The sequence below is a fragment of the Eurosta solidaginis genome, chromosome 1 (assembly GCF_040869045.1).
Source record: "Eurosta solidaginis isolate ZX-2024a chromosome 1, ASM4086904v1, whole genome shotgun sequence".
Taxonomy (NCBI): domain Eukaryota; kingdom Metazoa; phylum Arthropoda; class Insecta; order Diptera; family Tephritidae; genus Eurosta; species Eurosta solidaginis.
The window spans coordinates 350,178,077-350,205,941 of NC_090319.1; the positions used below are offsets into that span (position 1 = coordinate 350,178,077).

The following is a 27,865-nucleotide window of genomic DNA, read 5'->3' on the forward strand; positions in this document are numbered from 1 at the left end:
TGTGGACCAGGGTGAACCAGACCATCATCTGTCGGGTACCGCTAATTTATTTATATATTAAATACCACGAACAGTATTCCTGCCAAGATTCCATGGGCTTTTGATTTCGCCCTGCAGAACTTTTTCATTTTCTTCTACTTAATATGGTAGGTGTCACACCCATTTTACAAAGTTATATTTTGAACCAATAAACCAATACAATTACCATGTTTCATCCCTTTTTTCGTATTTGGTATAGAATTATGGCAGTTTATTCATTTTTCGTAATTTTCGATATCGAAAAAGTGGACGTGGTCACAGTCGGATTTCGGCCATTTTTTATACCAATACAAAGTGAGTTCAAATAATTACGTGAACTGAGTTTAGTAAAGATATATCAACTTTTGCTCAAGTTATAGTGTCAACGGCCGAGCCGAAGGATAAACGGCCGACTGTGTATAAAAACTGGGTGTGGCTTCAACCTATTTCACCCTTTTTCACATAAAACAGTTATGTTTTGTTCGATATATGGCATTAAAAGTATCCTAGACAAATTAAATGAAAAAGGGTGGAGCCACGCCCATTTTGAAATTTTCTTTTATTTTTGTATTTTGTTGCACCACATCATTACTGGAGTTGAATGTTGACATAATTTTCTTATATACTGTAAAAATATCTTTACTTTTTTTTTAAATTTGACTCAAAAAAATTTTTTTATTAAGCATACATATAGTAATAGGAGTAACGTTCCCGCCAAATTTCATCATGATATCTTCAACGACTACCAAATTACAGCTTGCAAAACTTTTAAATTACCTCCTTTTAAAAGTGGGCGGTGCCACGCCCATTGTCCAAGATTTTACTAAATTTCTAATCTGCGTCATAAGTTCAACTCACTTACCAAGTTTCATCCCTTTATCCGTCTTGGGTAATGAATTATCGCACTTTTTCAATTTTTCGATATCGAAAAAGTGGGCGTTGTTATAGTCCGATATCCTTCATTTTAAATAGCGATCTGAAATGAGTACCCAGGAACCCACATACCAAATTTCATCAAGATACCTCAAAATTTACTCAAGTTATCGTGTTATCGGACGGACGGACATAGCTCAATCAATTTTTTTTCGATACTATGGTTTTGATATATGGAATTCTATATCTATATCGATTCCGTTATACCTGTACAACCAACCGTTATCCAATCAAAGTTAATATAGTCTGTGAGCTCTGCTAAACTGAGTATGAAAATGAAAGCAAACATACAAGCACTTAAAGACAGCTTCATAGATAAAGTTTGTTAGCTGATCACGATTTGTACGAAAACATCACAAATTGAAATACGAACCCGGCGAAAGGTAAGGCGCCAACGAAGATAAAACTTTCCAAATAAATTTTCAAAATAACAAGTAATGAAATCTAAGTTAGGGCGAAGCCGAATGTTATATAGCCAGCTGTATATCCTCCCATAAATAGCAAGAATTATTTTTAAAGAGAAACTTCACTAACAATTATTGATATGATATCAAATATTGGCATATTTCGTATAATTTTTAAAAAATTTCAGCTAGGTAGCAACCTCTCAAAGACGCTCTCAGTGGCAACAATTAAGTGCAAATCCTTACAGTGTAATATACGTTTTAGAAATGTCAAATAGGTGGCAACGATGTAAAGACATACTTATTAGCAGAACAGATTAGGTGTCCTATTTAAATCTTTTAACAATTGGAGTACAAATTTACAAAAAGATTGGTGCATTAGTTCATGCATTACAAACATACTCACTCATCAAATTACATCAACTTCATTCACCCAGCGATCCTTTGTATCAAAACATATATCGCTGTATTTTATAGATGCCCAGTCATCTCTCTACGCGGTAACAAAGCATATTTACAGCAAGCCTTTAAAGTACCTAATATTGACGCTGGAGTTTTGGTATTGTGACCAGCTGTAGGAATGCCACTACCATAGCTCTGATATACATCGCTCCCACTTCAGTAGATAGGTATGTAGTTACATTAAATATGCATTACTAAGCAGCAAATAATGTAGAGTTTGTCTTCATAGGAAAAAATTTAGCTCAGCTATATTTAAATAAGAGTGCATCAAATGCCAGGTACATACCTACAAAATATTTGAACGCGAAGGCCACACAGAAGGACGTCGACGCAAGCATTGCATTCTATTGTATAATATCAAATACTTACATAAAAACACATATAAAAAGCTCACTACCATTATAAATGATAATTCTATACGAATATGTATATGTAAGTGAGTTCCTTGTTTTAGTCCTAATATAGCAGCAAACTACTCAACCGAGTACGTATACAATTTTGTTTTCCAGCTAAACGAAGCAGAAAATTGTTGTCTAATGGTAGACAGCCAACTATTGGATAGACAAGCAAGACCCCCAAACAGTCAGAAGCTTGTTAAACAACTAGGCAATAAGTCACAAAGTTGATTGGACCATCTAACAGGAAGGCAAATAGCCGCATATGAAGTGACCATCATGTAATTCAGGTATGTATGTGTGTGTATCAAAACATAGAACGTCAGCAAACCTGAAGAGAAAGCCGTTACTCAGAAATTAACACTATGAACAAATTGAGTATATATGAAGTCTTCAATGACCGGCCAGTTTAAACATAGCAGCGTAAGGAAAAAAGGCGAGCAAAATTTCTAAATGCTAAGAAGTTTGTAACTTCTAAAACTGCACTAAAATTTAAAAAGCCATAACCATATTTTTTATAAAAAATTTTTTATAACAATATTTATGTAATTGTTGTTAGATATTGCTCTCATAGAGTTTACAAAATTTAGAGTATTAACGTGCAAATTAGTAAAGTAAAACATTTCGATATTTGTGTATTTCTAACAGGCATCCTTTTAAGGGACAAGCAAAATGGCCTCCTTTCTAAAACTTTGAAATCTCTGGAAATAGGTCCTTAAATTTCTGTGTGAGTAAAAGGGTTCTTTTATTATCGTCGATGTTGCCCCGAGGAAAAGAATAGCAAACTTAATTGCGAGATGGTCAAAGCATTCAATTGATTTAACGCCAATGAATTTCTACTTACTTAAAATTTGTTGAACAAAAAATCCCTTACTTCAATAAAATCCTGTTACTAAGCTGCTACAGGGACATATCTATTGCAACACAAATTTTTAACTCAGCTGTGCAAGACTCACAGAGTATGTTAATTCTGTTGACGTAAGATTTGCTACTAAAAATTTAATGAAGATAAATATATAGATTTCCTTATATCAATGTGATCAGTAACACATTTCGCCCGTCCGTGTGAACACGATTACTTGTTTGAATTCTGAGATATCTTGTTGAAATTTGTTATGTGAGTTCCTTGACACTCACCTTTCTTCGGCATTCAATCTTTATATATATATAAAATTCAGCAAAACACCACAGACATTGTTTTTCAGGAAAAAATGCACCTACATGGGTTGATATACTAGCCTCAAACTTAACTTTTTTTCTTTTCAAAAAGCGGCGAGGCATTTCTTAATTCTGACAAAATCCATTTTCCAAATATATTGGTCATATATACATATATCATTAACCGTTAAAACTGTTATCACAAACCCCTCAACTAGACTTTTCACGTTATAGGTTATAGGCCTGAGTAAAAATAAATTATGTCGTTAGATGATCAAACCCACGTTTAGCTAAAAATGTTAAAAGCATTGTAGGCAAAGATAACAAGCAATATATTTGCTTCGTTTGATGGTAAATGAGGACAAAACGAAGTACCTGCGGTCGTCTACCAAAAAAGTAAAAGTCTTCCTTTATTTGGGAACGAGCATTAACACAAACACCAACATCAGAATACTTAATGATGAGCTGTACGAGATCTATGGAGACATCAACATAGTCCAGCGAATTAAAGCGAAAGAAATGATGCTCCGGTTAAGAAAGTATTTTTATCGCAACCCGCCTATGGAATCAAAGGAATAGGGTGACCCCTACTCCGCTGGAAAGACCATGTGGAAATAGATTAAAACTCCGTTGGCGCGACCAATCGGCGCCAGTTAACCCATTGTAGGACGATCATTTAAAGATTTAAATGCCAATTAAGTAAGTAAGTAAGTAATAACCTTATATCAATGCTATTACAAAGTGAAAACTGGAGAATTAAAAAAAAATATTTAAATGGGCGTGGCCCGGCCTTTTTGTATATCTTAGTAGTCATAATTCGAAATGAAGTTCATTTATCGCTAAAAAATTCTGTACACATACTCTCATTAAAACATTGAACATTCCTGTGAAAAAATGTACTAAATCAGTTAAGGGTCACGCCCACTTGTTGAATTCAATAATATCTATGCAAAAAGTAGGTTTTTATTAATGCTATCTCACTTCCGAAAATGAATAAATAAGAAATTGGAAAAAGATCAAAAGCGACGTGGCACTGACACTTCTTTTACTTGCAACGTTTGACGTTTCAGTAGAAGTAACTCGAACAGGAGTTGACATATCGCGACATCATTCGGTACACGTAATTTTTTTATAACTACTAATATGTTTGTTACACATTAATTAAGTTGGTTAAGGACCACGTTCACCTTTACGTATAAATTCCGAAGCCTTAGCTCGAACAAGAATTGACATATCGTGAAAAAAATTGGTAAAATTAAATGTAGGAAAAAGTATTCAATAAACATGGCTACTAAATTTTCCAGCAACTTGTTAATCCAGATATTCACGAATTTGGTGACGGTTTTTGTCTCTGTTTCGCAAAGGAACTCATAGTTTTTTATCCCTTTTTACTAGATAAGAATTGTAGATCGAGATTCGGAGTTTGTTGTTTGGTTCTTGGTTTACAAAATCTAAATTTGTTTCTACACAAGCAATACGAATAGAGATTTAGATAGTGAAAGAAACACTATTTTTGAACACTGGTTGACATCAGTATTGTACAAGCATTTTCAGTAATCGAATTGGATGCCTTGCTCCATACCACCATCAAAATCTTAATTGAATAATTTATTTTAGTCTGACGAGAACAGGAAAAACTAAACAAATTTGCGTACTTAATAAAGTAAAAGTTATTTATCTACTTATTAGGGGCCACCAAATTAAAAAAAAAAAATTGCACAACTGTAAGAAGTAGAGCTTACGCATTCTCGAATCTGTTCTAGGAAAAATTTCTCACGAGTATCGGCTTCTCACGAGATTCTTAAATCTCGGAATACTCGTTAAGCTTTGGAGCTTCTCGACATTCAATTTAATTAGTGCTCAGAAAGTTTTATATAGAGCTTACGATTTCTTTTGGAGCAAAAGTGAAAGTTTCCACAAAACCACAAAAAAAAAAAACATCCGAATACAAGAAGGAATGCAGCGCATAAGTTGAATGTTGGGAAGCCGCGAAACATAAGAAAGTTTTGAAATTCGAGAATCTTACGAGGAGCCGTGCTCTCGATTTCTCGATAAAAACTTAGAATGGTATGAACAAAATATATAAATATTTTCAAAGTGAAGTATCATTGTAAAGGTAATATAATGAACAAAAAAAACCACAAGTAAAAGAAAACGTAGTGTATAAATACTGTGAATACAGCGACTGCCCTGAATATCGAAAAGCTCGAGCTCTGGATTTTTCTGGTCTCGAAACTCTCGCTTGTGTTCGTAAAGAAATCGCTAACTCTAGTAAGAGTCTGCTCTTACTATTTGGTTACATCATGCTACGTTCACGGTACTCTTTCCATATAAAATAAAATATAATTCCATGACAGCTCTACAAAAAAAAAAGGTATTAGCAAATTTCCAACAAAATTTACTTATTCAAAAGTTTTTTCAAAAAATCGAATTATAAAACACCTAGGAGGATGTCGTGCATTCGGTTCAGCGGTTTTGAGATTTAGCGCTTCTATATTTCTATATTATAACCTTAAGCGAGTGACATTGCCGTTACAACATCAACAACAATGAAAACTGTACTTTACAAGACTGCTTTTTATTCACTAGGTTAGTAATACACGGCGTATGGGTAACATGAGTAGCATTTGCAATAACACGAAAAAGTTGGCAACGGTAGAAGTTAATGAAAACGAATCGGTATGCACCACTAATTATGTCGGCTGATGCTACTAATTATATTTGCCACGCCACCTTGCATAAAAATACATCGAAATAACACTGCGCTTGTAATTTAGCTGAAAGGAAAATATTCGCCTTCCGTTGGCGGTACTAAGCCAAAAAGCAATCGAATATAACAATAGTAGTACACTTAATAGGTTGAATCTGAGATAGTTAATTCTATTGTGTGAATTACCTTTTCGGAACTTCAAAAGTTGAGAGAAGAGAAAATTTTATATGATATATCAGCGACAACTCGCTAAGTTCCTTCTACTTTAATAGCGGATTCGAAGATCAATATACCATCATCAGCACACTTGATTCATGATGCAGTTCACACGTGCCGATTTATATGCAATTAGCTACCATAAATGAACTTATAGATACATATATTTGTTGGTGTGTAGTTACCCTGCGGTTAAGCACCAAACTAGTCACACAAAAAATATTTTACAACTAATATTTTCTGGCTGCTATTTAACTAAGCGCAAAAGTTCCTACCTTGCACCAGCAAAAAATTTAAATCATATTTTAGTCCTATTTTTATTCTAGCTTTCCTGGTCCCGAAACTATTCGAAAAAAGCGGCGATGAGTTATATAGCGCATGCATCAGCTTCTTTGCCAAATATGATCGAACGAGTGCATGTCTGACGATCTAAATGTTTTTGTACAGTCCACAAGAAGGGGGATCCTGAAAACTGCGTCAACTATCGCAGATTTAGTCTTCCTTATATCCCCTATAAGGTCCAATCAATCGTATCGTGTGAAATACTAAAGCCCACCGTGAAACAGCCCATAAGACTTTATCAGTGTGGCTTAAGGCCTTGTAAATATATCAGTCAGTTTGAGAAGGACTTACACAAGCCGTTTAAAACTAAACGAGGAGACCCCATATCGTGCGATTTCTTAAATTTGATGCTTGCGAAAATAATACAAGCTGCAGAACTTAAGCGCTCTGGAACAATATTCTATAAAAGAGGGCTATTACTGGCGTACATTGACGATATTGATATCATAGGCCTGAATACCCACGCCGTAAGTTCTGCTTACGCAAATACGAGTGTTTGATGCTGAATGAGAACAAAACGAAGTACCTGCTTTCATGGAGTTAAGAGTCAGCGCACTTGCGTCTTGGCAACCAACGAGATCTGTAACAAAGACAGTGTGAACTTCAAAGTTTTTATATACCCTATTGCTTTAAACCTTTATTGAACTGGATTTTTTTGTTAAAATTTGAACGAATACTTCAACTTACGTCTTTTAGGACATACTTATTGCAAAACTACCAGTTCCCTATAAAAAAAATAACAATTGATTTATTGGTTCAATTGATATACAAACTAAGTAGGTGTAAGGCCCTTACATTGGCTTAGCAGTGCAGAGCAACTGCAGGGCATATAGTTTCATAGCCGGTCGTTAAAACCTCGGCACATAAGCAGTTTTTCATATAGGTGCGTTTAACTCAATCTTATGCATTATGAGTAGATTGCACGTATTTTTATTGAGAACGGTAGACTGGGCGACACTGGCGCCATCTGACATGTAAAAGTAGCCAACTTGTATCTTTTATTGCAAGCAAAGCATAAGAAGAAGAATTTGACATTTGCTTTGGCACTTTTTTTTCACTTTGCAAGTGAAGTTATTTTTCCCACTCGTTGGTAACTTTTCTAACAATTTTTACAATTAAAAACTGCAACATAACAAATGAATACGACACAAAATATGTTAGCAAGTATTTTCTTTGTATAGGGAAAATGTTTTTAACAGTGCTTTGCGAAATTTTGTATGTGAATGGGCAAGGCGAAATAAACTTCAATTGCCAAGTCTGAATTTCGTTCATAGTTATAAACGCAACATTATGGTTGATGGTGGCGATATTACTGGAATGCATAAGCTTGCGTTAAACGCATCTATATGAAAAATTTCATTGTGCCGCGGCCTTTAAATTGCGTAGCCACTGCAAAGGACCTTCTAAACAGATGAAAAAGCGTGCCTGCAGTAAATACAGAAAAATTTAATTACATATTGTCTGAAGTGTGAAAGTTAGATGGACAATGGCTTTGGAACTATTGATTATAAATAATATGATTGATATATCACACATCTAGATCTAACGGTAGTCAGCACACAAATCTGAAATTTTGTGGTTAATCATACTCTTGGGTTTCTAATGAAAACCCGATAGCTCCGCTGCTTACCAAGAAATATTTCGATAACAAGTAAACAATTCTTCAACACCCAACCCATTGAGTTTTCTTCATTAGTTTATGTTTTTTAGTAGGTGTGTCTGAAGTTTGAAATTATGTTACCTCTTGTGCGAGATTTCCGATTTATGGTTTATCTGCAACTATATGAATAAGAATAAGGACGCAGGGAAGTTTGGCAAACGATACCCCAAGATTTTTTTGCAAAATACACAAAGAGCGTGCCTACCCGTTTGACGGCTTTGCAAAAAGGTTAGAGTCCTTTACCTTTATTATTTAATTTTTCTTTGAAATTTGGTTCCGTTTATAGAGAGTGCAGAAGGGTGATTTATTTTTCTTAAAATTTAAAATTTTTATTATACATGGAGAAGTAATAAAAGCAAAATTATAAAATCGTTGTTTGTATAAAATACTTTCATTTAAGTTCAAATGCTTTGTTACAGTATTGCTTGTCACTATACATACGGCATATATTACTCAATCATCTTATTATGTCTATTCCTGTCGAACTTTTTCTGGAATGAGTGTTGTAACTTGTCACTCAAGTTCTTAGCTTATTAATTTCCATTGGAGTAATTATACCTGCTTTACAAACGCAATGATATACAATGTTGAACTCATAACAGGCTATGGAAAGGAATAACGCAGTTAGGAATGAAAAGAGGGTAAAGTTGGTGAAACAATGGTTACATGAAATTCTGTACCCACTATAACATCTGCAGAGCTGTACCTGCCCTGCAGTGAATCTCCCCAGCCCCGAACATATGCAGAACTATCTCATTAAAATACAGCACTAGTTCCAGTTCAGTCCTCTTAAAGTGCTTTCAACTGTTCCGAAATATTCCATTCAATTCAGACAAAATCTTCATAAAATCATCAAATTTTGAATTTAAACAATAGCGATCGTAAAGTGATTATCAGAAGCAAAACTAACATGTGGTGCTATCCTCGATATCACATCCCAATTCGCGGTTATTTCGAGACTACTTTTAGAATAATTTTGTGGTGTTTTCAGACTGTTTCTATAGTTTTTCTGAGTTTTCGTATAGATTTGGAATAATTAGCCACTATAATTTTGTGGGTAAGTATGTGACCCCGAAGGTAGTTTTTGGAATATATCGGAACCGCTGCGGAGTCAATTCGGACTATTTTCATGATCGTGTAATGTTAATTTTTGACATTGTTCCGGAGTCGTTTCTTAACTTTTATTAAATAATTTTAAAATTGTTTTCGGGATTGTTTCAGCGCTATTTCGGGATTGCTGTTGGGAATGTTTTTGAGACTATTACGGAATCGTTTCGAATATCGTTCCGGAAATATTAAGGGAGATTTTCGGGACCATTTCCAGATTTTTGTTGTTGTTGCTATTGTGATAAGGACACTCACCGGTGTTTAAGGGAGTGTTATCGATGTTAATGGTCCTTTGATGGATAAAGATCCGGTACGTTTCGGTAACAAGCACTATTAAGGTACTCTCCCATTACCACTAAGGTACTTGTATCAGGATTCGCCTCGTGTAAGTGAGGTTGACGATTGGATTGCAAAAGCTATGAGTTTCGGTTATCAACCTCTTGATTGTATTCTTTACTCAATTATTAATTAGGAATAATTTGTGACCATTTCTTGATTGTGTTGGGGATCGTTTAAGAATAAAAACATGAGTGGAACATAAAAGAATTTTTGGTCTTATTAAACATTTTATAAACCTGAAGCCGACATATATGAAAAACGAGTACATATCTTTAGCCTAAACTAAGACATGGCGAAACCGTTTCGAGGTAATATCGTAACTATTTCGTCACAAACACAATCTTTTTCCGAACACAATCATGAAATAGTCCGGAAGTACCCACAAAATGGCCACCGTGGTGTGATGGTACCGTGCTCCGCCTACCACACCGTATGCCCTGGGTTCGCATCCCGGACAAATCAACATCAAAATTTTAGAAATAAGGTTTTTAAATTAGAAGAAAATTTTTCTAAGCGGGGTCGCCCCTAGGTAGTGTTTGGCAAGCGCTCCGGGTGTATTTCTGCCATGAAAAGCTCTCAGTGAAAACTCATCTGCCTTGCAGATGCCGCTCGGAGTCGGCATAAAACATGTAGGTCCCGTCCGGCCAATTTGTAGGGAAAATCAAGAGGAGCACGACGCAAATTGGAAGAGAAGCTCGGCCTTAGATCTCTTCAGAGGTTACCGCGCCTTACATTTATTTTTTTTTTTTTTTTACCCACAAAATATAAATATCGAGTTATTACTGGATTGTGTTTGGTATCATTTCCGGACAGTTTCGGAAAAATATGGGACAACTTTTTTATTGTTTCGGCATTGCTTCGGGAACATTTTTTGACTTACTAAGACACTCGCTTAAATTTTTCGTAACATGCATCTGATCTCACAAACCAAAGGTGCTACAATCAATTGAGAGAGCAACAAACATCAAAAATTTTCGGAAATGTGTTTGCCGTTAGCAGATGTCTCATAAAACATGTAGATCCGCAAATTTGTAAGAAAAGCAAACAACAGCAGCACACCATAAATTGCAAGAGAAATAGGATTTCATCTTTTCGGAGATAAAATGCGTATTGTATTACTTTTAATCAAAACTTCCCAAACTTGGACACATATTTTAAAATTAGTATACGTGCGCCACCTGGCGGACATATTTTCTCCTTTTTTTGCATTGTCGTCATACCGCCAAGATTTGTTTACCTAAAACTCTGTTACAAGGTTCCCCACTTAATACTGAAATTTGCGGATAAATATGAAAGTGGCTTAATATAAAGGAAGTAAAAATGTAAATAACGGCATTATTAACTTTCATTAGCGGTATGAATAAATTGAGAAATATAACACGTACTTAAATGAGCCAATATAATCAAATCGTACAAAATGTGTAAGGGTTTGTCGAACATTTTCTTTCCATATATACTGTGGCGAATGTTGACATCACTATGCTGTTAGTAAATAATCACAACACAAAAACGGTAACAGGCACGCTTATGTACAAGGCAACGAAGAATATTCGACACACATAACCAGCAGCTCGAAGTGCAGATATATGTCACATACACACATGTAGTCATCAGCGAAGGGAAGAAGTTGTTACTCACACATACACACGCTTATAGTTAACAAACCAAGTAACGATTAAGGAGTTTTAGAAGGTGAAACGTCTAGACCAGCGATCGCCATAAACTTCTTATGGAAGCGTGACCACACCTACTTTGAAACAAAATTGATATCCAAAAATAAAAAAATTGCGGCGGACCTAGTCGTAGTAAAAAAATGTTTAGTATATATTTTATATTTTAGAAATATTCAAAGATTATTTTATTACTGCAAAATTCAAAAAGTACGGTCTGTGCATGTGTGTCACAGGATTTGACAACAGGGGACAAAATAATTTACGTTCTGCTTATTTATGCACTCATAAAAAATACGTAGAAGGAATGAACGCTTAAGCAAGTTTTATTATATTATTTATTATATTCTATTAAATTTTTGTTAGTGTATGTCTATTTTTCATTTCGATTTTTCGAAAAAATAACGACAACCAATCAGCGAGCAGAGATGGCGCTAGCACGTACGCAAACCCAATCGGACTTGGTAGCTTTCAAAATTAAAGTATCGCATTGTTTTCTTGAATGCATTTAAAAATAATCCTACATGCGTTCAATTAAATAAAACAAGCAGAGCTTTATTGTTTTCGTACAGGTAAACAAAAAATATACCCAAAAATATTACTTCAAAAGTCTTTTTACACGAAATTATAGCAGTTTAGTTCCTAATGGGCACATCAGAATACATTCGGTTGAAGGCAAGAGGATGCGTGCGCGCGGGCATGTGTGGTGCACTTGGCTATGCCGTGTGCTTGCCTAAGCGTTTTACAAAAACAATTGCGTGAAGCGCTTATGGGTGACGACCGCTGGCCTAGACCTTGGGAGGAATATGCGGGCGAGTCAGCAGAGAGTATAAAAGTAGCGCAAGACGTTGAATGCCTATTCACGTTGTGAAGTCTAATTGTGAAGTACTACTCCCAAAGTAGTCTAAATAAAGACCATTTTATATATAATTATCAGAAATTTCCAAAATTCGTAACAATACTAACTATTGTTAAGTACCGCCGGTCAAGTTGCTTCACTAATTTTTTTTTTAGCTTAAAGAAAGCTCGCTCAAAACCACCTTTTTCTAATACGCTTCATAATAATGTCAAAGTTTATTTCACTTACTTTGAATGATTTTAGTAATCAAATTTTGATGATCCATAAATTGCTGACCCATAAACATGAAAAAGGAATTTAGATAAATATAAAACCCAATTTCAACACCGTTTTATGTATCTACATTAACTTAATTCACATTTCCTTATAACCATATAAATTATACATCAAGCATTCCAAAGTAGCTACGTTATTGAGCTTAGATACATTACCCAATAAACAACAGAAAACCAACCTACGTGGTATGAAAAAATTCTCAACTTGTTTATTTTGAAAAAGATATTTCGATCTTATTCCTATTCGGTAATGTCTCAGAAATTAGTGGATATATAAAATTCCTTAAGTTGACAATTAGAATATCTGCATCACCTTAAGGTGCCGGATATGGTTGTTCGAGATATACATATTTTACAATTAACGTTTGAGGTATAAGTAAAAATTTGTTCTAAAATTGAAATTGAACATAAATGTTTATTGGGTTTTTAATTGTGACCGTGCTTTTCACATCCTATATTCGTAGCGCTCGTTTATGATACTCACAGTTCATCTCAATGGTTACATAACAACACTACCCTATGTATGTGTGACCTACAAAGTTCAATTTCACTTATTTATTGATGCGTCGAGGATATTGGAACGCCATTTGAGTAAATAGCCAAAAGGGAAATGCGCTGGAAGAATACAAAAGTAAAACAAATCGTTCATAGGCGCACAAAAATGTTTGTAAAACTTTAAGCAGCCAATAAAAATGAAAGAAAAAAGGTTTTTGTTGACTTTATGTCAAGCAGCAGTGAAATTTTTTTGTTCGATAGTAGACCAACGATTGGTGGTCAGTAAATTTAGCTATGCCCTCATTTTAAGTTTTTAATAACATTGAGAAACGGTTAAGCGGAAGCAACAAAACGCCTACTATTTGGTGTAGGACAAAGTGAATATAGACGCTGCACCTTTTCCTCTTCCCCAGTTCAACTGCAGCTAAGACAGTAATCGTATCAGACGATGCCTATCCTAGCGTCGTGAATTCCTTTTAAATTGGGTTTAGTGAGAACGCTTTCAAAATACTGTTACGAATATTAGCAAAACTGAGGAGTGCTGCCATCTCCAGGCCGATGCTAAGCAGTGACGTGAATTCACATCAATAATTCAATCATTATGTATCTACATAAACGAATCAATAATTGCGTCTACACATATGTACACATTCCGACGAGCAACATTTACATACAAGGCAGCGAGAGATGAGATGTCACACACCGATGAATTTACTTATACGCTTATGTGTGTGCGGGAGACTGTAAACTACAAACACATGCATATATCTTATCTGAGTTGTCACAAGAGAGAGCAATAATTTGTGCACGTAGTTGTGGCTGGCGATTTTGTAATCGAAACAACTAGTAAGTTCTGGAAATCGAAGAGCCTAGAAGTATGCAGCGTAAACTATAAAAGCGGGGCAAGCGAGTAAGAAGTAATTCAGTTTGATTTGAGATTTGGATTAAGCGCTATCTAGCGAGCTATAGCAGTATTATTTTGAATAGTAGAGTTTCATTTGAGCTGTCAATCAGTTTGGTTATTAAGCAAGCTATTCGTTGCAAAGTATAAGTGTTATTGTGAAGTACTTGAATAAAGACCATTTTGCATTATTACATATTGGAGTTATCTATTCAACAGTTTAGCGATACGAACTTAGCAGAGGGTTGCAAATAAGAGGATTTGCGACAAATTCGTTACAATTGGTGTCAGAAGAGGAATTGTTGAATAAATTCCAGAGGACAACAAGGACATGGCAAAGTTCAGTGAATTGAAGATCCAGCAACTAAAGAAGGAGTTGGAGAGCCGTGGATTGAATACAAGTGGCGTTAAACTCGAACTTCAGGCACGGCTACGAGAGGCAATGGAAGCAGAAGCAATTGATGTGGACGAGTATGTCTTTTATCCTGATGAGGACGAGACAACAGCAAAAATTGAAGAGAAAAATGAAACACCGCAGACAATGACGAACACAGACCTGAACATGATGTTGGCTGCAATATCGGCACAAATGTCCGAAATGTCATCACAAATATCTACCAACATGTCATCACAATTGAAATCGCAAGAGACACGCATAACATCCAAGATGGAAACTCAGCTGGAATCGCAGGAGAACCATATAACAGCGAAGATTGAAGCACAAGAGGCACGGATATCCGAAATGTCGGCGCAAATTTCAGCACAGATATCATCGCAGATCTCTGCTCAACTGGAAGAGCAAGAAGAACGTATTTCCTCGAAGTTGGAGGCGCAAGATACAAAAATTTTACAGTTTGAAGAAAAAATCGAGGCCGAGGTGGATGCTTTGAGAGGACGTATCGAGCAGTTGCAACTAAATCGCCCAGCAGTTTTAACTAGTAATTCAAAGGTAAAAACACCATCCTTTGACGGCTCTGTTCCTTTCCAGGTCTTTAAGCTACAGTTTGAGAAGACCACAGCAGTGAACAACTGGAATGTGGAAGATAAAGTTGCCGCACTCTTCGTAGCATTGAAAGGACCAGCTGCCGAAAGCTTACAGACTATTCCAGAGTACGAACGGAACAGTTATGACGCATTGATGGCTGCTGTAGAACGGCGATACGGAAGCGAACACAGGAAACAGATATTTCAAATAGAATTGCAAAACCGCTACCAAAAAGCTAACGAGACTTTGCAGGAGTTTGCTTCGGACATTGAAAGATTGGCTCATCTTGCAAATGCGGATGCACCCGTGGAATACACGGAAAGAGTGAAGATTCAGAGCTTTATAAATGGCATACGGGACGTCGAAACAAAGCGAGCTACATACGCAAACCCAAAGCCAACATTCGCAGAAACGGTGTCACAAGCTCTGATTCAGGAAACAGCGTCGCTTCTGTGTAAACCAGTTTTCAAAGCACGCCGTGTGGAAGTAGAAAGGCCAGAGTGGGTAGACGCAATATTGGAGGCACTGAAAGGATCGCAAAAGCGAAGTGAAAAAGTTATCAAATGCTTCAAATGCGGGAAGTCCGGTCACATAGCACGTCATTGCGATCTTGGTCTTAATAGTTCCAACAATGTGGGTGGCCGTAAACGCAAAGCTGGAGGAGATGAGCAAGAGCGAGTAAGAGGTAGAGAGCTAGATCCAGCTATTGAATGCCCTGTGATATCTGTGTCGCAAATTGGAAGGAAATCAAGCAGTCTTACCGTCAGAGGGAATGTGGATGGCAAAGAACGAATACTGACTGTAGATACAGGCGCATCTCATTCCTTGATCTGATCTGACTTGGTCAACAGGAGAGTAAAACCGTTACCTGGAGCAAAGTTGCGTACGGTCACTGGCGAGTATAACCAAGTTCAGGGAGAAGTGATATGTGAAGTATTGATTGGGAAGGTCATGGTCCTACACAAATTTGTTGTGGCGGAGATTGTTGATGAAGTTATATTGGGAGTGGATTTCTTGGTTGACCACGACATCATGATCGATATGCAGAGAAGGGTGATGCGTTATGAGAACCAAGATGTGCCACTTAAATTTAGTTTGGAAAAAGGGTTCAGCAGTAATCGGGTACTGTTGGAGAAGACTAGACGAAGGCCACGAAATTCAAAGGTAAAGGTTGATGGAACAAATGGGCCAAACAAATCAAAACCGAAGGTACCTGTGAGAGAAACACTGGCATTGAAAAGCCCTAACGGACGTACTAAAACCAAAAAAGAATGCAATGGTGGTTTCAAGCCAAGGCACACTACTGTTGTGAAGCGTCGGAACGATACTGATTATGCAAAGGAAATCCGTCCAGCGCAAGCTCTGCGAAGTAATTCTTCATTGACCAAGAAACAGATTGCGAGGGAACGATCCAGAATAATGAGTAGTAAGATGGAACACAGGTACGACAGGGAAAATAATTCGGAAGGTTTCCGGAATGGAGATTTGGTACTGTTAAACAACCCTCACCGGCGGAAAGGTGTTCCAGCCCAATTTCGGTGCAGTTGGGAAGGCCCGTACAAAGTTGTGAAGAAGATCAGTGATACCATCTACCGCATACAAACCACTGGTAAACCACCGATTAGAAGGGTGGTACATTTGGAGATGCTAGCGGCGTTTAGATTGGGAGATTTGTCTGATCGGGACGATCAGACTTAGGTTGAGGGCAGTGTTACGAATATTAGCAGAACTGAGGAGTGCTGCCATCTCCAGGCCGATGCTAAGCAGTGACGTGAATTCACATCAATAATTCAATCATTATGTATCTACATAAACGAATCAATAATTGCGTCTACACATATGTACACAATCCGACGAGCAACATTTACATACAAGGCAGCGAGAGATGAGATGTCACACACCGATGAATTTACTTATACGCTTATGTGTGTGCGGGAGACTGTAAACTACAAACACATGCATATATCTTATCTGAGTTGTCACAAGAGAGAGCAATAATTTGTGCACGTAGTTGTGGCTGGCGATTTTGTAATCGAAACAACTAGTAAGTTATGGAAATCGAAGAGCCTAGAAGTATGCAGCGTAAACTATAAAAGCGGGGCAAGCGAGTAAGAAGTAATTCAGTTTGATTTGAGATTTGGATTAAGCGCTATCTAGCGAGCTATAGCAGTATTATTTTGAATAGTAGAGTTTCATTTGAGCTGTCAATCAGTTTGGTTATTAAGCAAGCTATTCGTTGCAAAGTATAAGTGTTATTGTGAAGTACTTGAATAAAGGCCATTTTGCATTATTACATATTGGAGTTATTTATTCAACAGTTTAGCGATACGAACTTAGCAGAGGATTACAAATAAGAGGATTTGCAGCAAATTCGTTACAATACGATATCGTCGACTTATTTTGTATAAAATATGTGCTTGTGATTTCCATAGATAGTCCAAACTAGCCTTTATGACGAACATGTGGATAGTGATAACCAAAAGAGTTAGTAGGTAATAGACGCGAAATACCACCGAGGATAAAACGACCCAGCTTCGCCTTCAATTTGCCACGAGCTCTTTTTAAAATGTTCCTTAAAATTGGCGGGGTACCATGTAGGTCCCATGTTTTGTGCCGCCTCCAAACGGAAGGTGTAAAGCAAATGAATTTTTACTTAGAAGTTTTTCTGGCAGAAATGCGCAACCCTTTCAAGGGGTTGCCAGCGCAATTTATAGTTTCTTGAACCCAATGCTCATCATCACATAGCCATGGCGAATACTGTTTCTTTAGCAGCCAAAACCCTGGCGACCCCAAGTTCCATGCAACGAGGGTTGGGGTGGAGAAGGGCATCGAAGATTCAATGTGGTCATATAAAATCTTTCTCAAGATGGTCCAGCTTGTACGTTAATAGTGCTTGTTACCGGAACGTATCGAATCTATACCCGGCAAAGGACCATCAATATCAATAACACTCCCCAAAACCTCCGGGAAGTATCTTAATCACGTCAATAACAACAACAACCCCGCGAAAAATGTTGCTTCAAATGGAGAAAACTTATTTTGATATCGTTTTTCTGGACTTGAACCAAGGACCACACACAGAGGCCGGATGTTAACCTACCGGATCACCTTCTGGGAGAACTTAGTAAGTCGTGCCTTCCTACCAAGCTCCCCAGTTCAATCATTGGCATTTCGCATTCGGATTCTTCCAGATAGCTGTGGTTACAACTGTGCTTGTGAGCTTGACAGCGACGATTTCAGCGGGTTATAGAGCTAAAATGTTTCCTACGGTAGGCATGACTTAAACAAGCCACGACAAAATCTATATAACAGAAAGTTCTAAAAATTGTTCCCGAGGCAGCATGGCAGCCACCAAAAGTTGCTGGTACCAGAGTGTACCGAATTAAATTATACAAAAGGCTTCCCTAGTCTTAAAGCATTCGAAGACAACAAAAACAGCAGTTTCCAATATAAAGCGAAAACTTAAGTGGTGAACTATCAAATTGAGGGAAATTTGATAGTTCTAGTTCCGCTGAAATGATACCTTCTTTCACCCATCAACATTGATGCGTCGATGGCACACTGAATGTTATGCAATCTATGGGACCACTCTCGTCATTATGATAGGGAAGTCGCTTTGTTTAGTCGCAAAGCGACCATATTGTCAGAAGTGCAACAATCAGTGAGTATGTGAGTTTGATGCTCAAAGTCGTAGCATATCCACTTCCTGGTTCCCATAGCTGCTAACACGGCTATTGCTTTTGTTAATCAAATCAAGTAGTGGGTGGGGCCTAACGTGTCTCTATCGGAGGGGAGACAAGAGTATCATTAAAGTAGGGGTCCGACTGCTTTTGAACTTTTTGTAAACGTTAAAGGTTCCTAGATCTGTTACGTCCAGGTGACTATAACACAGCAATATACACTAGAAGCAACTTCAAAATTTCTGTATATAATTTAAGATAAAAACTCCAGCAAGCCACTCTGCCATATTTGCAGAGTTTCCTATTTATAACTACTCCCAGATAGTTCATTTAATAGCTATTCTGCTGATATAAGATTGGGTACTTTGTATTTTTGTGTGATAAAAGAAATAAAAAATAAATAACTAGCATAATTTCGAAATCACAAGCGTAAATTTTGAGATTTCTTGTGGTAATGCGGATTCCTTGGCACTCATAACCCATTCCTTTTAGTTATGAGCGAAATGCAGTTACCATAGCCAAATAGCTTATGAAAATTGAAATACTATCCTCTCACTTAATTTTTTTTAATGGGGTGTGGCCCCGCCCACTTGTTTTTCAAATATTAATATCAGAAAACTGGGTAAACTGATAACTCTTGTAACAGGAAATGAGTCTGAAAAAATGAACGAAAACGGAAAATGGCAACACCCTTTTATATATGTAAAAGGTTTCTACAGAGATTTTGGGCCTATTACATTGGGTGATAGGCTGGTAGGTGGGGCCCCTTCAATCAGATGCTTGATGGGATTCTCAGTTTTCTGGGTGTTCAGGCGAAACTGTTTGTTAGAAATTTCATTTCTCTCTCTTATGGGGTGTACTCTCGCCTCACTGTGTAATTGGTGTTCTGGGGACATAAGGAGACAACCTTTAGCAGTTCTGAGAGCGTTGTTTTGACATGCCTGTAGCTTCTTGCAATGACTGACGCTATCGTAAAAAAGCTAGGTACACAATATTTTTAGTAAGGGCAGTGATAAAGAAATCCGATTTTGATAATACTTAGTGTCTGAGACTAAATTAACTATAAAATAGAAGGTTTCAGCTGGGTAGTAAGCCACCGTTGCTTTTTATTTTCACCCTCACCTCGGTACCCAATGCGGGATAAGAACTAGTGACATATGTATGTCGGATATAGATTTTGGAACTATAAATTTCTCTGAGCCATGGGTCTTCAAAAATATAAACTGTTTCCACTTTCGCATACGCAATGACGGTCCAATTGTGCTATGGAATGAAGACCCCTGGTCTAAGGCTGGACAATAATTTTAGAACGATGCTGGGAACTATAAATTTCACAAAATCTCTCGTGTTGTATGTGTACTTGAGAACTGTAAGGTTGTAATAAAATCACATACTGATATAGAATATTAGGTTGCGAACAATACATATATTTATCGAAGGTTGAAAAAATATTTTTTGATTTTCTTTTTTGTGGTGCCATCTACGGGAGAATTTGTATTTTCAACTTCACAGCTTGAGCAATATGCTGGATTTAGATGGAAGAAATACGTCTTTCCTTAAAGGTGAAGTAATTGTGGAAAATGTGTGTTGGAGATCATGATTCAATCAAAGGAGGTTTGCTCGGCTAACAAAGTTTTTAACAATTGCAGCCATTTTCCTTCCAAATCGAAATGACATTCATTAACTGTGTTGTTTCTTTGCGATTTCACGAAAAATATTCTACTAATATTAATATTAAATAGGAAGCAATCAGTTTACAAATAACCGTACTGAACTGCATAATTTCTTAAAACAATTTTTTTAATTTTATAATACATTTATTAACTATGCTTAGTGTGGCTGAAAAAAGTACAGACACCAAGGAATCGTGCACTTTTGTAAACCTATGAAAACACGAAACCTTTACCAAATTAAAATTCAACGTCAAAAACTCGACTATTAAATCGATTCACGTAAAAATGTCATTAGTAAATAATGGAGTTACCAAAACGAAATGTACTCATTCAGCATATTAACTTATTCATTCCATATGTTCGGAACATTCGTCTTCATTTAGGAATTTGTGGCTACGTTTTATATTTGGAATATTCGCACCTTGTGAGGTAGCATCAAATGAACGTGTTCCGAATATTCTAAATTATCCGGAAATTTCAGAATAAAAATGCCAATAAGTGTAGCAGAACAGCAAAAAAGCGTAACTCTTCTGTCAAAGTCAAGACCGGAATATAAAGTTCTAAGACAATAAGCCATTTTCTTTTATTTTTCGTCCGTTCATTGCGGCTGCGGAGTAGAGTATCACCACATGTCGGCAGCCAGTTCGAAATCGTCCTATCACACAAAAACGCCCTATATCAGAATTAGGTTGAAGAACGCTCTATCTCAGAATACTTTTCATTAACTCCCTCTTATGTCAAAACGCATTGAACTTATGCGCAGATAGGGAGTTTTTGAATCAAGTTTTAAGATAGTGTATTTTTGAATAAATTTTGACGTACGGCATTCTTCAAACAAATTATGAAAGAATGACCAAATCAACATAAATCTTTATCAGTTCACGAGATATTTAGAGAAAACTATTATATCCCCTAAATGTACTCTTCTAGTACAATTTTCGCTGAAGGGAATTAAAAATTCCCAGTTTTTCTTACTTCGTAAAAGCAACCCGAACAGATTTTTTTAAAGTTTGGAGAACAAACCTCTTATAATTGAATCATTGTTGGAGACCAACTCGTGTACTGTAAATTCCAAAAAGTTGGATATTGCATGCAGGTGATGTTGGATATCAACATATGAGCAATACATTTTTCGAAGGTTCGGGAAATATTTTTTTATGTTTGTTGGGCTAGTTCGGTTTTTTGAATGAGCCTGAGGCCTGAGTTCAGAGCCCAATTTTATATATTTGCGAATGACATTTGCATTAGAAACGGAACAAATTTCGCGTAATTTCGTTTCATTTATGAACATTTCACCCACTCTCTCGTTGGTGTAGGAGAATACACTTCAAAAATTTGAGTATTGATGCACTGAAATTGTGTACCAGCTCTTGCAATTTAAAATTTAAAAAATGTTATGGATATTTCAAGGTATTTATCAGTAAAAATATATTTTGACTTTTTTCAGGTCTTTGAAAGCTTCAAATTAGTGCTGTGGGAATTTTGTATTTTCTCTTCTATAATTACTTGTTTAATAAAACCATTTACAAGGTTTCTATAATAGGTTTTACAACACAATGAAATATTTATATACGTACAATAGGTGGTTATAAAAGCGATTTTGTGATTAAATAAGGAATGCTTATAAATGCGCTAAAAACAAAATTTAATACTCACTCCAATTCTCATCAGATTTTGCTGTTAAACGAAACCTTACATTAAGAACATCTTTACGCGGTTCAATTAATATTACGTGTAACTTTAAAAAGAGAATTTTCATGGCAGAAATACACTCGATGTGTTTTCCAAATCACTTCGAAATGTAACCCTGCTTAATTTAATTGAAACACCTTTTTTCATTTTTGATGTTGCTTTGCCCGGGACTTCAACCCATGCCATTCGGTGTGGTAGGCAAAATACGCTTAGGTGTGTTTTTAAGACTTAACTTTACCACCCAAGGAAACATGAAGTTCAAAGTCATCCAAAAACAATGTTTTTTCTTGCTTTAATATTGCTATATCTGACAGGGCCTACATGTTTAATTATTTTTAAACGACTTTCCGTTCCACGCTGAGAATTAAAATGACACTGAAGACGGTACAAGAAAATAATGCTGAAAATAGTTACGAAATTATTCTGAGAATAATCCCAAAAATGTTTAAAAATTGTAAGAAACCATCCAAGCTTTCAGTACAGAGCTTTCAACAATGTCTTGAAATGAACAATCATGGACGGTTTCAACTCGATTGAAGCTGACGCGGCCTTAACAATTTGGATCGGCTTTATTAAGCTACAGAATGATCACGTTGTAATGGGATCTATGCGGGTCAACAAAATCTGTAAACAGAGGAACGCCGCAGAGTTTTATCACCAATGCTGTCGACGTTGGTCATCAACCAAGTGCTTAAGCGGCTTGACGGAGAGCCAGTCAAACTCACGGCGTATCTTCGTGACACTGTATGTATGTAAGAAGATTTTGAGATGCACGTGGAGCCTATTAGCCAAACTCACTCATTAGGTATTTACGGCAATTGTCAAACATTTATTTAACTATGAGGTCCCTGTTTGGTGGATAGCAAGAAAATTATGATATGGGCTTTCTTTATATAACAGGGTGCTTTGCGCCGCTTGCAGCCGTTGGTACATATACCGAGCATAAACTAAATTCTTCACTCCTTCACCCAAAAAATATTTAAAAGTTTCTTTGCAATTACATAAAGTTGATTTCCATCGAGAATATATAACCCTCAAAATTATTATCCATTTTGTCACTTTTATGTAAACAACCGCATTCGCTCCAATGCATGAGAGTGTCTTTGTACTCACCACAACACTTTAACATCACCAAACATCCACCACTTCATGCGGAAATTGAATTTATTGGATTAAAGCAGGCAAGCATGACATTTGAATCCTGCTCAACTAGCTGAGGTTTCAGGCCATCAAGGTCGCGCATTGAACAAAAAAGAATTAAAAACAAAGAAAAAAATAAATTGAATAAATGTTGATAACACAACCGTTAACGAATTTCGCACTTCCATAAACTTATATACAAACATAAATAGCACAAAATTCGCCAGGAAAATTGGTTAAGTGCAAAACCCAATATAACAAACACGCTTGAGGATAAAACAGAAATAGCCACGCACCATAACGTGTCAATAGACCGAACACGATGAGCCAGAGGAGACTGGAATAATATGTGCACGGTTGCCCCTTTGCTAGTAATAAAAAAGCAATGCGAAAAAATCTGGATAAACCAAAAAGAAAACAAGTAAGAACGGGACTGTCTTCTGCTGTGCCGAAAACTTCATACCTTTCATGAATGGGGCTGAACAACAATCTGATGCCATTCGCAATATCCAAATAATCGGCTGTATAAGATACGAAATGTATAGTGAACACATATACATACCTAAGCGATATTTATGATATTATAGAAAATAAAAAAAAAAGGTAGGTACTTTGTGTGAGGATGCAAAGTTTCACCTTTTTTTGTGGTCTGCACGAAATAGCTGGGACCATGAATCACTTATCTCAACAATATATAACGTAAACGAAAGTATTTGATGAAATTTGAAGCTTCTAGCTGTTAAAAGGGGGGCAAAAATGACACTGTATATGGGATACTAGCAGACCCGGCAGACGTTGTTCTGCCCTAAATTTGGCCTATCTGCATACATTTTAATAAGCTTTTTCCATCTAACTCTGCCCTCCCCCTCTTCCCTTTTTCCTGATCCTTTTATTCACTCCTCCCTCCGTCTTGTTCGCTTCATATACTCAATATTTTTCTCGTTCTATTTCTTTCTCAGTCTCCTTCTCTCTTTTCTATTCCCTCACGTTCTTCTCATTCTTCTCCATCCCTTATTGTCTGTCCCAGAGGGTCTTTCCTTTCACTATAATATTAAAACGAAATGCAGACATTCGTTGCTTTTGAAATTCGGCTTAAAAATTGCACATGGAACAACTAAAGACACTCCTGAATTAAAAAAATGTCTTAGGACTTCTAAATCGCGGGCCCCCTCAGAAATTTTAAATTAGAATAGAAGAAAGAAAAAAATTTAGAAAACTGCCAAAGCTCGTTGTATAGATCCATTTCGGGAACTGCTAAATTCCTTCATCGGCAAAGTTTAGGCGCCGCTGCTATAACCATTCAGCCATCACAGCGGTTTTTTGTTTGTCTTCATTATTCCTACTTCAATTCTGGTTCTTGCCAATTGATATTCACAGCACTGCGGCATCTGTTACAGAATAGTTGTGAAATTGGACTTTGCTTATGGCGATAATGCCATAGTGTCATATTTTATTGACACTTTTTCCCCGTCTCTGGGATGTATTAACAATTTTTGTTGTTATATCGGCCTACTGATTTGTAATATCGCGAGTTAATATCGAGCTCAAGGCCTAACAATAATTATTTTATCATTATTATTGTTATAACATATTTTTTCTTAATTGAAAAAATTTTAAATTAGAATAGAAGAAAGAAAAAAATTTAGACAACTGCCAAAGCTCGTTGTATAGATCCATTTCGGGAACTGCTAAATTCCTTCATCGGCAACGTTTAGGCGCCGCTGCTATAACCGTTCAGCCATCACAGCGGTTTTTTGTTTGTCTTCATTATTCCTACTTCAATTCTGGTTCTTGCCAATTGATATTCACAGCACTGCGGCATCTGTTACAGAATAGTTGTGAAATTGGACTTTGCTTATGGCGATAATGCCATAGTGTCATATTTTATTGACACTTTTTCCCCGTGCTCTGGGATGTATTAACAATTTTTGTTGTTATATCGGCCTACTGATTTGTAATATCGCGAGATAATATCGAGCTCAAGGCCTAACAATAATTATTTTATCATTATTATTGTTATAACATATTTTTTCTTAATTGAAAAAATTTTAAATTAGAATAGAAGAAAGAAAAAAATTTAGACAACTGCCAAAGCTCGTTGTATAGATCCATTTCGGGAACTGCTAAATTCCTTCATCGGCAACGTTTAGGCGCCGCTGCTATAACCATTCAGCCATCACAGCGGTTTTTTGTTTGTCTTCATTATTCCTACTTCAATTCTGGTTCTTGCCAATTGATATTCACAGCACTGCGGCATCTGTTACAGAATAGTTGTGAAATTGGACTTTGTTTATGGCGATAATGCCATAGTGTCATATTTTATTGACACTTTTTCCCCGTGCTCTGGGATGTATTAACAATTTTTGTTGTTATATCGGCCTACTGATTTGTAATATCGCGAGTTAATATCGAGCTCAAGGCCTAACAATAATTATTTTATCATTATTATTGTTATAACATATTTTTTCTTAATTGAAAAAATTTTAAATTAGAATAGAAGAAAGAAAAAAATTTAGACAACTGCCAAAGCTCGTTGTATAGATCCATTTCGGGAACTGCTAAATTCCTTCATCGGCAACGTTTAGGCGCCGCTGCTATAACCGTTCAGCCATCACAGCGGTTTTTTGTTTGTCTTCATTATTCCTACTTCAATTCTGGTTCTTGCCAATTGATATTCACAGCACTGCGGCATCTGTTACAGAATAGTTGTGAAATTGGACTTTGTTTATGGCGATAATGCCATAGTGTCATATTTTATTGACACTTTTTCCCCGTGCTCTGGGATGTATTAACAATTTTTGTTGTTATATCGGCCTACTGATTTGTAATATCGCGAGTTAATATCGAGCTCAAGGCCTAACAATAATTATTTTATCATTATTATTGTTATAACATATTTTTTCTTAATTGAAAAAATTTTAAATTAGAATAGAAGAAAGAAAAAAATTTAGACAACTGCCAAAGCTCGTTGTATAGATCCATTTCGGGAACTGCTAAATTCCTTCATCGGCAACGTTTAGGCGCCGCTGCTATAACCGTTCAGCCATCACAGCGGTTTTTTGTTTGTCTTCATTATTCCTACTTCAATTCTGGTTCTTGCCAATTGATATTCACAGCACTGCGGCATCTGTTACAGAATAGTTGTGAAATTGGACTTTGCTTATGGCGATAATGCCATAGTGTCATATTTTATTGACACTTTTTCCCCGTGCTCTGGGATGTATTAACAATTTTTGTTGTTATATCGGCCTACTGATTTGTAATATCGCGAGATAATATCGAGCTCAAGGCCTAACAATAATTATTTTATCATTATTATTGTTATAACATATTTTTTCTTAATTGAAAAAATTTTAAATTAGAATAGAAGAAAGAAAAAAATTTAGACAACTGCCAAAGCTCGTTGTATAGATCCATTTCGGGAACTGCTAAATTCCTTCATCGGCAACGTTTAGGCGCCGCTGCTATAACCATTCAGCCATCACAGCGGTTTTTTGTTTGTCTTCATTATTCCTACTTCAATTCTGGTTCTTGCCAATTGATATTCACAGCACTGCGGCATCTGTTACAGAATAGTTGTGAAATTGGACTTTGTTTATGGCGATAATGCCATAGTGTCATATTTTATTGACACTTTTTCCCCGTGCTCTGGGATGTATTAACAATTTTTGTTGTTATATCGGCCTACTGATTTGTAATATCGCGAGTTAATATCGAGCTCAAGGCCTAACAATAATTATTTTATCATTATTATTGTTATAACATATTTTTTCTTAATTGAAAAAATTTTAAATTAGAATAGAAGAAAGAAAAAAATTTAGACAACTGCCAAAGCTCGTTGTATAGATCCATTTCGGGAACTGCTAAATTCCTTCATCGGCAACGTTTAGGCGCCGCTGCTATAACCGTTCAGCCATCACAGCGGTTTTTTGTTTGTCTTCATTATTCCTACTTCAATTCTGGTTCTTGCCAATTGATATTCACAGCACTGCGGCATCTGTTACAGAATAGTTGTGAAATTGGACTTTGTTTATGGCGATGATGCCATAGTGTCATATTTTATTGACACTTTTTCCCCGTTCTCTGGGATGTATTAACAATTTTTGTTGTTATATCGGCCTACTGATTTGTAATATCGCGAGTTAATATCGAGCTCAAGGCCTAACAATAATTATTTTATCATTATTATTGTTATAACATATTTTTTCTTAATTGAAAAAATTTTAAATTAGAATAGAAGAAAGAAAAAAATTTAGACAACTGCCAAAGCTCGTTGTATAGATCCATTTCGGGAACTGCTAAATTCCTTCATCGGCAACGTTTAGGCGCCGCTGCTATAACCGTTCAGCCATCACAGCGGTTTTTTGTTTGTCTTCATTATTCCTACTTCAATTCTGGTTCTTGCCAATTGATATTCACAGCACTGCGGCATCTGTTACAGAATAGTTGTGAAATTGGACTTTATTTATGGCGATGATGCCATAGTGTCATATTTTATTGACACTTTTTCCCCGTTCTCTGGGATGTATTAACAATTTTTGTTGTTATATCGGCCTACTGATTTGTAATATCGCGAGTTAATATCGAGCTCAAGGCCTAACAATAATTATTTTATCATTATTATTGTTATAACATATTTTTTCTTAATTGAAAAAATTTTAAATTAGAATAGAAGAAAGAAAAAAATTTAGACAACTGCCAAAGCTCGTTGTATAGATCCATTTCGGGAACTGCTAAATTCCTTCATCGGC

General features: G+C 36.3%; 1 protein-coding gene across 3 annotated transcripts in view; it reads right to left on the bottom strand.

Moving 5' to 3' along the window:
* The window catches only part of LOC137238049 (octopamine receptor beta-1R-like), a 285,592-nt gene that overhangs the window by 190,847 nt on the left and 66,880 nt on the right, over positions 1-27,865 (bottom strand). Inside the window, exons 1-2 of one of the 3 annotated variants that reach the window (XM_067762607.1) lie at positions 23,319-23,387; positions 23,088-23,187 (exon numbers count right to left, since the gene is read on the bottom strand). The exons of 1 other annotated variant lie outside the window; for it this stretch is intronic. The gene's annotated coding sequence lies outside the window, so the exon portion shown is untranslated. Of the gene's footprint in view, positions 1-23,087; positions 23,388-27,865 lie in introns of those variants that run through there. One more of the 3 variants, XM_067762609.1, reaches the window with a different exon arrangement.